Below are 13,334 nucleotides of genomic sequence, written 5' to 3'. Positions count from 1 at the left end.
AGTTTAATCAAGCTCGATTTTCAAATAGAATTCATATGTATGTGAATTGTCAGAGAAGAGGGTGGTAAACTTCTGGGCCAGTGCGCACACACGTATGTGTACTCATACACACCCACACGTGCTCACCTTAGGGGTTTGTTTCTTTAAAAATAAGGAAGACACAAATGGTGACAAGAAGTGACAGCGTGTGGGATCACGGGCATACAGGGAGTAAAAAGCAAGCCCCGCTTCCTGTTAAGAGGCTATCCTAGACTTAGCAGGAATATTACACAATATTTCCTCTTTTTTAAGTTGTAAGTGCATTTGTGAGCATCAATATGTGAGGTCTAGGGGTTTCCCTGGTGGCTCAGTGGTAAAGAATCCACTTGCCAATGCAGGAGACACAGGTTCAATCCCTGATCTAGGAAGATCTCACAAGCTGTGAAGCAACCAAGCCCTTTCGCCACAAGTACTGAGCTCGTCACGGCTCTAGAGGCCGGGAGCCGCAACTACTGAAGCCTGTGTGAGCGAAAGCCCGTTCTCCACGACAAGGGAAGCCACTGCAGTGGGAAGCCTGTGCACTGCAACCAGAGAGTATCCCTTGTCTCCCACAACTAGAGAATAGTCCTTGCCTCAACGAAGACTTATCACAGACAAAAAAAAAAAAAAAATGACATCTGAACACGTCTGATGATTGGAGTGTCATAGTCAGGAGATGTGCTGGAGGCCCTCACGTGGCTCCGGATGGACCCCATCTCCCTCCAACCCTGTGCTCAATGACGTCACTGTGGTGGTTTGAAAGAGGCCCTGGTGGGAGTATTGGCACCACGGAAGTCAGCTGGTGCTACAAATCAGACTCCTGCTACCCACCCCCTCCATCTGGTTATAATTTAACTATAATGAGCAGTGTATATTTATCAACACACCATTGGTCATAACATAGTTAAATAAAACCTACAACAAAATTAATGAGACATGCGACTTTTATTATTGTTTGCAATGATAATTAAACATAAATGATTCACATACACTCATATATGTAACCAGCTGCCATATACTGAGCACCACTTTGGGTCAGGCCTGTATCTTCCAGGCTGTCTTTAGCCCCCAGATGATCCCTGTAAGGCAGGTGTTACTATCTTCGTTTGATAGGTGAAGAAACTGAGAATCCCACAATCGCCTTTGGTCACACAGCTAGTTAGCTGCTTAATCAGGATGGAACTCACACTCCCTGCCCACAGTGAGTGAGCTCATGTGTTGCTGAGATCAGCTCGTGAAGCTTCAGGGAACATATGACGCTGAGGGAAATGAGCACTCTGAAGCCTCTTGTAAGACTCCACGGTCCCAAAGTTCAAAGGCTGAGCTGTCAAATGCCTCATTTCTGCAGCAGGGCCTGCCCATGGCTCAGGAGCAATGGATGAGAAGACTCTGGTGGTCCAAGAGGCCCAGATTCCCAGGTACACTGGGGGTGAGTCTTTATGGGTCTCCACAGAGCTGAGAAGTAGTCCTGGGGAAGCCTAGTTTCAGTGAGGGCTTTTCTTGCTGTCCTGGCCTTGATGTCCTTGTCACCAAGGTTTTCCCATAGACGTCCACTAATCTTTCTTCCCCTTGAGCATTCCTCCCTTCTCTTCTTTATTTTGCATCAGTGCAGCTTAAGCCTTCTTCTACCTTTTCAGTCCCTGCCTGTCTTCCCTCCCTATGATTTAACTTCATCTTTACTCCCAACAGCATCTCAGCAAAACACAACTTATTTCCATTTTTGGAACAATCCCAGGGTTTCCAAGGGTAACAGGGCAGGTAAAATTTTATTATTTTAATAAACTGGCAATGCAATTTCTTTGAGAGGAGAAGTATCTTCGGCTCAAGAAGTGCCTTAATGGATGCTCAGGAGGTGGTGTCTTTCCCCTGCAGGTGCCAAGGGAGGGGAAGCTGCTTCGTGTGATAAATGGAAAAGAGTTTGGAGCTGGGTGAATGGAATGTGGGAGCTGAGTGAGGATGAGCAGAAGTGGGAGGAGGGAGAGTGAGTGTTATAAACTTGTGAAAGGGTTGGGTGAAGAGTTTTTACATTTTGATTATGGAAAATGAAGAAGGCACTGGATTCCATGCCAGGGTTGATGTGTGTGGCATAGAGGCAGCTAGTTAAGAAGGTGGAGCCACAGAATTGTTTAGGTGGGTTGTGGACAGTTTTCTTCATACCTACAAAGCTCTGAGTGGCATGTGGGTTACCCTCATTTCCAATAGCTCACGACTTCTCCAGACCAATCCAGCCTGCACTGGTCTTGAAGGACATCCAGCATTCTATTCTCCCATCTCATCGTTTTTCTCCTTGGGTCATGTGCAGACTAGGGGATCTGGCTGGTATTATGGGAGTGCTGAGTTACTAGGGGCAAGGAGATTAGGAGAGACAGAGAACCAAGAGGCAGAAGGGAGGCAGGGTCCAAAAAAGAGGGCACACATTAAAGACAAAAAGAAACTCTGTTTCATAAACCTCTCTCTACCAAATGGAGTAAAGCAGAACAAATACATATCCCAAGCTAAAGCTTACACAAAAATAGAACCCTTATACCCACCTTCCCACTGAAAGCCACATCACCACAGCAAGAAAATCCCACCTTCTAGATGGCGGTAAAGTGAGGCAGGAACAGGCAACAACAGTACAATCTTGGGGACCTGGTTGCCTGGGGTACAAATGGTAATGTTAGATGGCACACTGGGCCAATAGAAGGTGGCCGTGGGAATAGTTCGTGCCTTTCTTGGTTATTCTCAGGTGCATGCTAGTGACAATCGCTGTCTTAAATTCTGTCCCTGAGTGTGAACCTGAAACTGGAAGGCCCTTTAAAATAGGCCTTTATGGGTGCCGTGGAGGGATGGTAAAGGCATGGGAATCCTGTCCATGGCTGCCATCACAAAGAAAGAATGGGAGATCATCTTTCAAGTCCTGGCTGATGGATTTTGAACTGGGTAGCTGATTTTAAAAATTGATGTTATGAGTGCTTGGGATATAAGCAGAACACCTCAAATTCTTGGTGAACAGAAGCACAATAGTCCTTTTTTTTTTTTTTGACTTGCCTTAGTCACTGAAGGTGATCTCCTAAATTCCAGAAAATTGTTACCAACTGTCAGAATGTGGGTACCACAGCCTGTAGTCAGAAAAATAACCTGATATAGTAGGAAAACATTTCAACCTCAACCAAAGAGAAAAACAAAGACATTCGGCTAAATTACTCAGGCTTTAAAAACACATCACCATTCCTCACTTGGTTTTAGGGTAATAATAGAAATCCTAGCAAAGGTCATTCTCAAGTACACAATTGTATAAACTTGTCTTGTGAATGGAAGGTTTGGAATTTAGGCAGCCAACCCTGGGGATTGTGTTTATGATCAAATCCAAGAGCGTGCTGTATGTTTGCTATGTTCCAAGGGCTTTCACCCTGCCTGGCATCTCTGTCTACTGGGTGTATATGTTTGTGTGTGCTCAGTTGTGTCTGGTTCTTTGTGACTCATGGACTGTAGCCCACCAGGCTCCTCTGTCCATGGAATTTTCCAGGCAAGAATACTGGAGAGGGTTGCCATTTCCAGGGGATTTTACTGATCCAGAGATCGAACCCACATCTCCTGCATTGGCAGACAGCTTCTTTCCACTGCGCCACCTGGGAAAATCTAAATCAATGAAAACAGAGCCAAGTCTTTACCATGTCTGTGAGCTAGAAAGAAGAATATTTCCACTGACTAAGAATAAATTTTAGAGAAATTCAAAGATTTATTGGACTGCCTTTCGCTAGCCATAAAATTGGGATTGTGATAGCCTCTACCTCATGGGGTCATTGGGAGAATCAAAATATGATCAGGTTCGTAAAACTTTAGCCCAGAGCCTGGCAAACCGTATACACTTAGGAAATGGTATCAGAACTTTTGTTAATAAGTGATGGGGAAATTTCCATGGTGTTGGAAATTTACAGATGAATAGAACCCAGTCCTCCCTTTAGGAATTGCACAGAGGAGGCAGTAGAGGAAGACAGGTCAGCAGATAATTATGACATATAGCACACAGTAAGCACTATGTATAATAAATAATAGGAGGATGTATTGAACACAACTTCAGGGGAAGCTTCAGTGCTTTGAAATGGAGAATCATTAAGGGCCAAAGACCATCTACTTGCCTTAAGCCTGTGAATGTGACAGACCAGGTCCTAGGAAGCCAGCTCTGTCACGCTGCTGTCCTAATGATGGATGGGGATTTGTGAGCAATTGAACTGAACCTCTGCCATTACTATTGATTGTTGGCATAGATGTCTCGATTGGAGCTAGTGGGCCACAGTCTGGGTCGGTGGTCACACTGACACAGGTTTATGACCTTTCCTAAACTTCTCGTGTGCCTTGCCCCATGTCCATCTGCCCGAAACCTAGGATCAAGCTGGCATAAAGAATTTGGGAAAATGAAGATTGAATTAAGTGACCTCAGATCTAAGCCAGCTGTGGCTGGAAGCTCTTCTTTTTGAGGAGGGATTTTTTTTTTTTTTTTCATTTCCAAAGCTTTGGAGGCAGTTAAGACATGGAGGTGGAAATGAGATGCATGGTGATTTAAATGGAAAACCCTACTGCCTCGCTCTTTGACCCTGAGCAAGTTGCTTACCCACCCTGAACCTCAGTTCCCTTGTCCACAAAATGGGGAAAACGAGACTGACCTAATTAGGACTGGGGTGTTTTGTTCTTCTTAATAGCTTTTATTGGGATATAATTTACATACTATAAAATTTACCCTTTTAAATTATGTACTATAAAATTCACCTTTTAAAGTGATTTCCTTGTTTTTTAGTATATGTAACAGTATCCAATTATCAGCACTGTCTAGTTCTAGAATATTTTCATCACTCCCAAAAGACACCCATACATATTAGCACTCACTTCCCACTTCTCCTTTTGCCTAGCTCCTGCAAACACCAATCTACTTTCTATCTCTATGGGTTGGTCTATAAGCAGATTCCTTACTGTCTGAGCTATGGGGAAGATCCATTCTAGACATAGCATATAAATGAAATCATTTATAAATCACAAAATATGATCTTTTGTCCCTGACTTCTTTTACTTAATATAATGTGTTCAAGATTGATCTATTTTGTAGCATCTATTGGTACTTTATTCTTTTTTTTAAATTTCTGCATACTCTCCCATTGTATGAATATACTATATTTCATGTGCCTATTCATCTGATATGTTGGTAGACATTTGGATTGCTTCCACTTTTTTGGCTACTTATAAACAATACTATGGACGTTTGTGTATAGTTTTGTGTGGACATATGTCTTAATTTCTCTTGCCTATATGCCTAGGAGTAGAATTGCTGGATCATATGAAAAATCTATGCTTAACTTTTTGAAGACTTGCCTAATTGTTTTCCAAAGCAGTTGTACCATTTTATAATTGCACTAGCGATAAATGAAGGCTCTAATTTCTTCACATCCTTAACAACACTTGTTATTATGTGCCCTTTTGATTTTAGCGTCTTGGGTGTGAAATGGTATCACATTATAATTTTGATTTGCATTTCTCTAATGACTCATGATGTTGAACATCTTTTCATGTGTTTATTGGTCATCTATATATATATTCCTTAAAGAAAATGCTTTGCTGATTTTTCTTTGGGTTCTTCTTTTATTGTTGCATTTTAAGAGTTCTTTATATGTTCTAGGTAAGAGTCCTTTAGCAGATATGATTTGCAAATATATTTTTCCCAGTCTATAGGTTGTCTTTTCACTTCCTTGACGGTGTGATTTCAAGCACAAAGGCTTTTGGTTTTGGTGAAGTTTATTTTATCTATATTTTCTTTTGTAACTTGCATTTTTGATGTCATATTTAAGAAACCACTGCTTAACCCTAGGTCATCAAGATTTACTTCTATTTTTCTTCTAAGAGTGTTGTAGTTTATTGATTTTTTCTATAGGTGTGAGGTAGGGGTCTTCATTTATTCTTTTGCATATATAAATGGATATCCAGTTGTCTTAACATCATTTGCTGGAAACACCATTCTTTCCCTGTTTAACTATTGACACTCTCTTCAATAGGTTTTGAAGAATAATGACATAATCTAAGTAAAGTTTCTGATATATGGTAAGTTTCAATACATGGTAGCTATGATTATTTTTATTGCTTTTATCAGGCTATTGAGTAAATTCCTAAGCAAAATAAGATAGTTGAAAATTCCTCTTTACTAGAAATTCCAGCAAATAAGATAAAAGAGAGCAAGTAACTGCAATTAGCTTGAAATCTTCTATGTAAGGTTTGCAAATAATACTTCTACTAATAGTAACAATCATTGCAGTGACTCACATTTACTAGTACTTCCATGTACCTGACACTTCATTTCAATTAAGTCAGTAAGTTCTCACAACAATACTATGAGATAGGTACTATTTTAATCTTTTATTCAGATAAGGAAACATGGCCTTAAAATGGTTAAGGTGCTTGTTCAAGGTCACACAAGTAGTGACCACCAAGTGGATATTTGAATTCAGTCTGTGATGGGAATTGGCCTTAGGAGATATGAGTGAGAGACTTGTCAGAATAAGAAAAACATATTGGATTGGGTAAAAAGTTTATTTGGGTTTTTCTGTAGGATGTTATTGAAAAACTCAAATGAACTTTTTGGTCAACCCAGTGGAATAGCATGTACATTGACTAACATGGTAAGAAGGTGGTTAAGAGAGTTAGAGTCTCTGAGTTCAAATCTCAGCTCAGCCACTTACAAAGCTGCATGATCTCAGGGAGCTCAGATTCTTCAAGATAAAATAGGGCTAATTACGCTTCTTATCTCATGGTCCTATTGTGGAGAATAAATGAGTTAATACACATAAAGTATTTAGAAGAGTGCCCAACATATAGGAAGTGCTCAAAAATTGTCAGCTGTGACACTGATAGAAAGCTGTAAACCAGGTCCCAAGCTTTCTTTCCAGAATGACTCCTACTGTCAGGCCAGCTTCATAAGTGTGCAACCTATGTAGCCATATAAGACGCTGCTCTCAGAAAGACCCTGAAATTTGTTCAATGCTCAGTTGTCACCATCTTGAAAATTTTTATTATTTTTGAATTTGGGAAGGGCATGGGGGGAGAGTTGTCTCCCCTCTGCCCCTGCCCCCAGTGATGCCTGACAGTTCATGCAGGGGCATCTCTTTTACACACACACACACACACACATACACACACTTCACAGCCTCCTTGGCTGCTATGAACTCCATGGATCTCAAAGTGGAAGATAGTATTATTTGGGTTAATTACTGTGTCAGTGAGGCCAACACACACCCACTTGACATTCCTGATTTATTACCTAAAAGTGACTGCAATGCAGAGTGGGCCCCAAATCCTGCCTCTATTATTGGACTGAAAACCTCCATTGACTTAAGCTGGCAGCCTGCACCACTAATTGAGGACAGAGTTTGGCCCCACGGGTTTTATATAGAACATTTTTCTTTATTTCTTGTTTTCATGGGTGTGTATTGTGGGCTGGGGATTATTTTTATGTTTTTCCACTTCCTGATTAGTTTTAGGACTTGTTTATTTGGAGACTACTTTAATAAATGTGCACAGCAGGGTGAGTTAGTAACAAGGTTGGTGTATTTAACCAGGAACCACCTTTTTTTCAGTTTGGTGTTTGGTGTTTAACTTCAGGGCAAAGTCGCTCCATTTCAGCACCAAATCTCTGCCAAAGCCCACCTATCCTTGCTCTGGATGCTGTGATGCTTTAACTTCAGGGCAGGGCTCAGCTCCCATGTGGAACTCTGCTGTCGTGCATCACCAGGGCACTTTTAAAGTGTTACTGAATTTTAATAACATTTGCCTCTCTGTTTCCTCTGCTAAACTGTGGAGCCCAGAGGGCAGGGACTTGCTCATCAGTGTCATTTCAGAGCCTAGCATGACTCCTGTCACCAACACCTTCAATCAAGAAACATTTTCTGAGCATCTATTATGTGCCTGATATAATAATAGGTGTGACGAGACTGATGATGTCCCTGCTTCAAGAGGGGCTTACATTCTATGAGTGAGACACAGGGATAGCTAAGCAAATAATTGCAGAGTAAGATTTTTTTAGATTTAGAGTTTTGGTTTTATTTTATTTTTAAAAATTCTTTTCCATTATGACTTATCACAGGATATTGAATATAGTTCCCTGTGCCATACAGTAGGACCTTGTAGTTTATCCATTCTGTATATAATAGCTTGCATCTGCTAGTTCCAAACTCCCAATCCATCCCTTCCCCAAAGATTGTTATTAAAAATAAACTTGGAGGGTGCAGTAGAATGATTGAGTGTGTGTGTGTGGTTGGTGGTCAGGGAAGGGCTCTCAGGGGAGGTGGCTTCTCAACTGAGACCTGAAGGCAAGAAGGAACCAGCTAGGGGTTCCCTGATGACACAATGGTGAAGAGTCTGCCTGCCAATGCAGGAGACAGGCGTTCAATCACTATTGAAAATCCCCATAGGGGAAGATCCCTATGCCGCAGAGCAACTAAGCCTGTGTGCCACAACTATTAAGCCTGTGCTCTAGAGCCTGTGAGCCACAACCGCTGAGCCCACCGGTGGCAACTGCTGAAGCCCATGTGCCCAGGGCCAATGCTCCACAGTAAGGGAAGGCACCGCAATGAGAAGCTGGTGGACTGCAACTAGAGAGTAGCCCCTACTCGTTGCAACTAGAGAAAAACCCATGCAGCAGTGAAGACCCAGCACAGACAAAAATAAATAAATAAATAAATTTATTTATATATACATATGAAGAATGGGCTTCCCTCGTGGCTCAGTTGGTAGAGAATCCTCCTGCAATACAAGAGATTGTCGGCAATGCAGGTTTAATCCCTGGGTCAGGAAGATCCTCTAGAGAAGGAAATGGCAACCCACTCCAGTATTCTTTCCTGGGAAATCCTATGGATGGAGGAGGCTGGTGGGCTACAGTCCATAGGGTCACAAAGAGTCCGACACAACTTAGTGGCTAAACCACATATACAAAGAAGGAACCAGCCACAGTGTTGTATCGCTGCCTGGATGGGAGTGGAGTTTGGGGGAGAATGGATATACATATACATATGTTTAAGTCCCTTCCCTGTTCCCCTGAAACTATCACAATATTGCTAATTAGCTATACTGCAATACAGGATAAAAAGTTAAAAAAAAAAAAGGAAAGAACCAGCCATATGCAGATGATCATTGCAGGAGGAGGCAGCGTCTGAGACAAAGGCCCCAAAGTAGAAGGCAGCTGAGTTTGAGGGGCAGAGCGGGGGCAGGACCACAGTGACCACGAGGACCTTGGTAAGAAATGGCCTGATTAGGTAGGCTTGTCCCCCTAGACAGTGTTACTCTGATAAGGATCTTATTCTAAGGTCGGTGGACATCAAATTACATTTTCAGGGAGTGCTCCCTGGGTGTTTTGTGTAGAAGAAGGAGGGGGAAGGTGAGTGGAGGGGGCAGGTTTGGAAACAGGAAGACCAGTTAGGGGGCTTTTGTGTTCATTGTCGAACTGACTGGGCTTTTTCCCCAGAAAGACGTTGGTATTGTCCTTGCTGAGGCTGGTAGCGAAAAGTAGCAGTGAGGACCGATCAGGGTTCAACCACCCCTCAGTCTGAGAGCCCATATTGAGGTGACGCTCCTGTTGCTTGGGTCCTCATGTCTCTGTTTCCAGGGGACTTCAGAATCCCCACATTGCGTCCCCGGGAGGATGCTGACGGGATGGGATTTCGTGGGACTCAGGAGCCCGGCTGGGAAGGAAGAGGGAGGAGTCACACCCCCAGGGGATGACTTCACTTTGGAAGAAAATTGAAGAAAGGAAGGCATTTCCAAGCAGAATGACAGTGTGGTGAATGAAAGCTGGAGGCTGGTGGCGTGAAGGGACAGTGTGTTTAATAGACGGTGCATTGCGGTGGGATCAGCAGTGTGGTGCTGGGACTGCGAGGCCCGCACCGTGGAACTCATTTAAAGAGGCTATTGTAAAAGTCTCCCAGCCAGTTAATTAGCAGTTTTTGTTATGTCAGGAACTCCTCAAGTGAAAACAGAAAGAAACCATTCATGAGTAGGTTCCAGTTCTGTAGTTTAATGGGACAAGTTAAAAAAAAATTAAAAACTGATAAAATGATTTAGTCCATGGCTGGATTGAACCTCTTCACAAGAAAAGCTGAAATCACATACCACACTCCACCTTCTCCTAAAGAAGCCATTGAAATGGCCGCAGACTTCACTGGACCAACGACCCATTCTGTCCGCATATAACTCAGGCAACCACAGAGAACTGACCAGGTGGAGGAAAGAACCTATGAACATGAACCCAGGTGATCCAGGCAACCCAGACAGGCTTTCTGAAGCCCATGTCCAAAGGTGAAAAACAAAGAAGATTAATAACATGTGCACGGAACTGGAAGAGTCCTGTGAGCTGAGCAGGTTCCCTCTGTCTTGTGATCCAAGAGCAAGTTTGTGGGGGAAAAAAATGGAAAAAAAAAAAAACTTGTGTGTTCAACTAAAGACAACCGTGGAAGGGTTAGAAAGCGCAGACACAAGGGCATAAAGGGAAGGGGGAGAATTTCTTTTGTTTTTATGTTATCGAAACCTCAGTTAACAAGTATCATTGTGTACACTGGATACACCTGAGAGAACATGAGGCTGACTGTGAGCATTTAAGACATTCTGGACTAGAAGACATTCATTTGTGTCTAGAGTTTTGCAAAGCTCTTCTCCACCTGTGTTGGCTAATTCAAGTCTGTCTGGGGGAGTCTGGAAGCCCCAGCGTGGATGGCTGGAGTGGTGGCTGGAGAGAACATCCCACGTGGAGGTGGCCTGCAGATTTGATCAATACTTATGGCCAGCCTTGGAATCAAATAGATTTACGTTCTGATCCTGGTTCTGGCACTTATAGGAGTGTGCTATTGGCCATTCACATTATCTTCTAGTCTATCAAATACAGATAATACAAAGGCAATCTGGGCTGCCTGTGGCAGTCTTCATCTATTGAAAATCTTAGGGTTTTTTGCCTACTCCAGACGTTGGCCTAATATTAACAATTGTATTTCATGTAATAGAATACTTAGATGATTCCATTGACCATCCTAAAGTCCCTCTATTATCACATGCCTTGGTCAGTAACTTAGGTGAAGTAGGTTTTCCTTATTTATGGTTTAAACCCAGTTGATGCACAGGAAGGTTTCAAAACAACTATAGTAACTAAAATATCATTTATAAGGTTTTGTTTTCCCTTAGTGTATTTTATAGTTACTAACAATATATTTTCCAACAATCCTATGAAGTTGGTTGCTTATACTTTCATTCTGATTTTCTCAAATAAGCCAGTAGTAAGCCCTTAGGAAAATACATTTGAGTATTTTGATGAATGGCTGAATTCTTCAGACCATCTATGGCCCAACCAGGACTGTAATGGGCTATCCAGCTTATAGGGTCATGGTCACACCTACATCTGGTACATACCCTCAGGGCCTCTTCACCACATCTTCCTCAAAGGGGCAATATTCCAGTCCAAAAATGACCATGGTTTCACCGTGTCTGAAACAAGCAGGCCCTCATCTAAATTAAGGTTATATAATAGCAACAGAGAGCAACAGAGATAGATGAACGTAGTGAGGGGTGGACTTCCCAGGCTTTGTCAGTTGTCTTGATAATTGTACATACTGATGTGTACATACTGGTTTGCATGATTTAAAACTAGGAAGTCAGTTTTGTATCAATATTTTCTCTTTTCACTTTACATTTCCAGGGTAGGATGTATCAGTGGGCTCAGCTTATAGCCAGAGGGGACCAACTGTCAGATATAATCTAGCATCTGGCTGGATTTGCTCCTGAGCATCTTCAAAGAGAATAGAGTCCACACTTGATGCCTCAATTTCTTTCCCTCCTCCTCACTCTTCACTCTGCCAGCTGCTACTAAATTCACCAACAACTCCTTACTGCCCAGTCTTATGGACCATGTTTGGTCCTCACCATATCTGACCTTCCTGAGGAGTCTTAGTCTGCCAGCAAACTTTCTCCTCAGTCTGTTTCTCTGTTGGTTTCTCCTGATTGCCCTCCTTCTTGGTCTCCTCTCAGCCTGGTGTTGAACTCCTCAAGTCTCTGAGCTCAGCCCTGTTCTCCTCTCCTTCTGCACTTTCTAGAATACTCAGTATTAACATGACTTCAAGCCCCCAAGAATCATGAATCTGTACTTCTAGCATGGCTCACCCAGATGTGGTTTATCCAACGATCAGATCCCACCTTAGCCACTCACCCCTGTGTCTTCTCATTGCCAACAATTACAGTTCTTCTGTAATCTCAAATTAATGTACTTACCCTGGGCCCCCTTGGCTTCCCAGATGGTGCATGGTAAAGAATCTGCCTGTCAGTGCAGTAGACACAAGAGAGGCCAGTTCCATCCCTGGGTCGGGAAGATCCCCTGGAGTAGTAAATGGCAATCCACTCCAGTATTCTTGCCTGAAGAATCCCATGGACAGAGGAGCCTGATGGGCTACAGTCCATGGGGGTCACAAAGACTCAGATGTGACTGAACAAGGCACAGTTGACAGTTACCTGTGCCCCCACCTCCTGTCTTTCCAGCTTATTATCTAGGGCACCCCAGCCTGAACAATCTCGTGACCACCAGTGGTTTATCCATAATGACCAGATGACCACCACAGTCTATCAGTTCTTCCATGTTTGCACCGTCCCTCACCCCTTTGATGTCCTCATTCTCCTTACTGGCTTAGACTCCATACTCAATCAGGATAATTATATTACCCTGTATACTGTTGATGCCCTTGCCCTTCTCTCATTTGCTCAAACTTCTTTGGTGAAACCACAATCTTGTTTAAATCCAGCTCTCTCCCTCCTCCACTCATGCAGCTGAATCTGACTAGAGAAAAACACACAGCCACGCAGACTGGTTGCACTTTAAATTCATGACCATGAACCTTTAGTGGGTCCTTAATGCTGCCAGGCAATCACTCCATTAGTTCCTGGTCCTTTTATTCTCTCAGTTAACTGATTTTCTCCCCCCGTACTCACTCTCAGCTAATGACCTTGCCTCCCACTCTACTGAGAAAATTGAAGTCATCAGAGGAGAAAGTCCACAGACTCCCGCCCCACATCCATGCACCTATGACCGTCTGCACCCACAGACTTGGCCTGGAAGGTTGCTGTCTTTGTGAAGCCTTCCTAGGGAGGTTCCCTGGGCTCCCAGAACACCTTGTGTATAGCTTTTTGCAGGGGAAGAGACTGTCTTCATCTTTGCTGTGGCCCTGGTACCTCCTTGGTGCTTGGCACTGTGTGCTGAGGACATGCTTAGTTCTCTAGTAGAGCTGACTAGCGAGAGAGATGGTGGCTACTCTCCAGCAAATATCCCA

At 43.0% G+C, this 13,334-nt stretch overlaps 1 long non-coding RNA gene across 2 annotated transcripts in view; it reads left to right on the top strand.

Moving 5' to 3' along the window:
• LOC122677511 overlaps positions 1–13,334 on the top strand; it is a 68,717-nt gene that overhangs the window by 14,276 nt on the left and 41,107 nt on the right. Inside the window, exon 1 of one of the 2 annotated variants that reach the window (XR_006335821.1) lies at positions 1,325–1,436. The exons of the other annotated variant lie outside the window; for it this stretch is intronic. This is a non-coding gene — a long non-coding RNA (uncharacterized LOC122677511). Of the gene's footprint in view, positions 1–1,324; positions 1,437–13,334 lie in introns of those variants that run through there. 2 annotated transcript variants of the gene reach the window in all.

This window comes from Cervus elaphus, chromosome 20 (genome assembly GCF_910594005.1).
Source record: "Cervus elaphus chromosome 20, mCerEla1.1, whole genome shotgun sequence".
NCBI classification, from domain to species: domain Eukaryota; kingdom Metazoa; phylum Chordata; class Mammalia; order Artiodactyla; family Cervidae; genus Cervus; species Cervus elaphus.
This window is presented reverse-complemented; position numbering and strand designations above follow the sequence as displayed.